Consider the following 3739-nt stretch of genomic DNA (forward strand, 5'->3'; position numbering starts at 1 on the left):
CCTCGACCTACTTATCAGCCCTTATTGGACGACCGTGACTCCCGCTAGGGGGGCTGGTGACTCTCGTGCCCCCCCCCCCCCCTTTTTACGCACACACCCACAGACACACAGACACACACACACACACACACACACCAGCCTTTGTGTCTCAGTGTCGGGGTTTATTGTGGCCTGTGTCCCCTTCAATCAGGAGATGTGTGCGTGCACATGTGTGTGTCGGTAATTAGCGGGTAATCTCTAATTGAGCTTGATTACGGGTCTTTGTGCGGTGCCTCGCTATGTGGTGTCTGTTTCACCGGCTCACATCCTGTCGTTAATTTGAGAGGCTCCAGTCATACTGCGGCTTTAACGACTTTATTACCGGGTAGTCGCGCTGTAGGACGTGTGTGTATGTATGGGGGATTGGATGTCTGATCTCCAACCGGTGAGGTGGACGTTCCCTTAATTGTCCGGCTTCATTGTCCGGATACCATAATCCGACCGGGGGCATCCTCCCGTTATAGCCGGAGGTGTGTGTGTATGTGTGTATGTTTGTGCGGCAGTGTGTGTTTGTGGCGAGAAGTGGGTGGGGTAACGGGGAAGTTAACGGCGATGCAGTGCGCGAAGGAAGGCTTGGATGGAATGATGTCATCGGGAATCGCGAAGAGGGAAGCTGATTAGGAAGGCGCGAGCCCCCCATCCCCCCACACCTCCTCACCCCCCCTCTCTTCACACACCTCCTGTCCGGAACTATCCACGCCGAGCTTCTCGCGCCCCCCATAGAACGCCCACACCTTCCGTTACCGATTAATCCAAATTTATCCTATGAGGAGGAGGAGGTGGAGGAAGAGGAGGGTGGGAGATCATTGAATCATTGAGGAAAAAGCAAGCAAGCACCAAAATAGTCAAATTACAGATATAGTTTTGAATCTAAATTAAGAAGAAAATCTTCTTTTATAATATTCTCATAATATCGGTGTTCAATAGTGAGTTTGGCTTTTAATCTATCTGATATCTATTATATTAATTTAGATTTATTTACCTTAATTCACGGTCAGATTAAGCTGTTAGACTAAATGTTGGGCACCTGATGATCCCACACCGCCCTCTGTGCAATGTTAATTTACCCATAAAGTCCAGTGCAACCAGTACTCCTTTGCTGGAATGATAATTAAAGATCCCCTCCAGACATGTTTGTTTGAGATGTCGCCTACTTCCCTTTGCTTTAAACTTTACTTCTTCAACAGCTTTAGGTTTGTGGTCATTTAATTGAACAGAACTTTAGTAATATGTAGCATATGAGAACACTATAAACTAAAATATTAAAGTAGATTTTGACAAAAGACATTGCCACAAAATTACTTAAAAAGGCAGAACAGATCGTAGCCGGTATCCTATTTTAGTCATGCAACTTCCCTAACACAATGTAGGGCCCCTCGAGGTCTGTGGCTCGGGACAGTTGAATGCCTTGTCCTCCCTGATTCAGGCTTGCCTTTATCTCTTTGCTTTGACATGATATTTGTATTGTCAACATTTCATTGTGCTGCTTCTGCTGTGATGCTGCACTGGTTGGTTCTGGCAGCACTACACTTAATACACACGTACGCACACACACACAACGATTATTACTGGGTCAGCCGGTTGCAATCTTTGCCAAAGATCCTTGGCCTCCAGCTGACCTAATCTGTCTTTAAGTGTACAGACGGAGACAGGTGTGACACGTGCACACACTTAAATATACTGTGTTAGGAGTGCACAGATGGATGCAGGTGTTGCTTGAATAGATACACACACACACACACACACACACACACACACACACACACACATCAACAGTCTAATAATTGCAAGACTCACCTCGAGCAACCCAGGCCTTGAACACACACGACCCACAATCACATTTTTTGATCTTTCTTTAGATGCCTCTTTTGCCTTTAAACCATCTGATTCTTGTGTGTGTGTGTCTGTATGTTAGCTTCTGATGAGTGATCCCTGGTGTCGTGTCTCTGTGGGTATTTCCTGTTATCAGGCTTGTGACATCATATCCGGCTGACTATATTTTACATGGGAGACCGATTTTCCCACAGACATCTGTTGTGTCCCACGGATAGCCATTGTGTGTGTGTATGTGTGCGTGCATTCGTCTGCCTTCATGAGAGCTCTGACTGTCCATCTGTCTGTGTGTGGGCTCAAAAATAGTGAATCTCGGCTGCCAAAAACTTGTTCTCGCCAGCCCTTGCTCCTTGAAAAGTGTGTTTGAGAGAGCGTGTGTGGCGGAAAAGCGCTGTGTTCTTGAGGATCATGTTTAACTCATGGAATGAATCGGTGTTTTGTGCCTCTGATAGCTGACAAAGCCCCCCATAGAGAGATGAAGAAAGAGAGAACAAGCAAGAAAGAGGAAAAAATAGCCCAAGTGAGGCAGATTGAGGGAGAGTGTGGAATGTGAGAGGCAATTTGACACAGGAAGTGGGTCCTTCTCACTCTCCTGGAGGACAAAGTCCCCTCACACACACACACACACACACACACAGCTGTGTAGGTAAAAAAACACTGGTGTGGAGGAGGAATCTCAGGTGTGTGTGTGAAAGGATGGGTGAGGGTATGGGCATCACCTTCCAGTGGATAGAGGAAATGAAAAGGATCACGGTTCATATCCGGAGCTGCATTCAGACGGCCGACGTCTGGAGGTCAGCATGGACAGAAAGAGAGAATAATGACGGTCTTCAGCGAGAAAAACATCTACCCCTCTCTTTCCTCACCCCATCTCCTCCCTGTAGCTATTTATGTGTGTGCGTGTGTTGTTGGATGTGTACACATGCTGCTCGCTCATATCTGAATGCAATTTCTTATCACATGGGAAGGACTGGCTTGGCAGATGTGCCGCATTTGACTGAAATTAGTTTTTCTTTCTCGTGGTCGGAAGGAATGGATTTTCCCATTTACTATTAGACTGATAACAGCATGTGGGGAGGGAGAAGCCTGCCTTCACAATACCTAAAATTTCAGTGTGTCCTCCCTCTGAGATGAAAGAACATAGCTCAGAATATGCCTGAAACTAAAATAATGAACTAAAAGCTCAGCCCTGTATAGAATACCGGTACTATCAATTTGAATGAGGATGAAATATAGGCTCGTCATTATTGGCCCAAGAGAGCTCAAAAGACCTTGCAGCAATCTCTGGGACCTTTAACCTCTAACGTCAAACTGCATACAAATAATTTAGGTGTCACATTTGAGTGTAGTCTGGATTTTTCTTCAGTATTCTTAGAAATTAACTTGTGCGGCCAGGCCTTTTCTAATCAAGCACAAAGGTAAAAACTGCAGTTTCCAGACTTTTTATAAAGTTATATCAATCTAGCAGATAAAATGTGTATTGGTAGAAATATTATCCTTTTTCAGTTCTAGTTTCCTCGCCTCAACCCACCAATCAGAGCTAGAGGTAGCCTGAGAGGCAACTGAAGCACTGTAATATATTTTAGACTACATTATTGTAATTCATTATATTCCTGCTTCAGCCATAAAGATTCAAAATCCTGAAGCCTGGTATCTCCAGTGTTGGCCTCTCTCCTTTGGATACCAGTGGAGTTAAACATGCAATATAATAATAGTTATTACCTACCAGGCATGAGTACATACTAGGGCTGGACCGACTAAGGATTTACAAAGTCGAATCAGAATTGTCAAGTCCTGCCTATAGTCGAATCATGTGTGTTTTTGTGCGCGGCGATTGCCAGCCGGGGGGGGGGGGGGGGGGGGGGTA

General features: G+C 45.4%; 1 protein-coding gene across 1 annotated transcript in view; it reads left to right on the plus strand.

Annotated features, from left to right (window-relative positions):
* Positions 1-3739, plus strand: part of sdc3 (syndecan 3) — a 41745-nt gene that overhangs the window by 950 nt on the left and 37056 nt on the right. The window lies entirely within an intron of this gene.

This window comes from Micropterus dolomieu, linkage group LG09 (genome assembly GCF_021292245.1).
Source record: "Micropterus dolomieu isolate WLL.071019.BEF.003 ecotype Adirondacks linkage group LG09, ASM2129224v1, whole genome shotgun sequence".
Lineage (NCBI taxonomy): Eukaryota > Metazoa > Chordata > Actinopteri > Centrarchiformes > Centrarchidae > Micropterus > Micropterus dolomieu.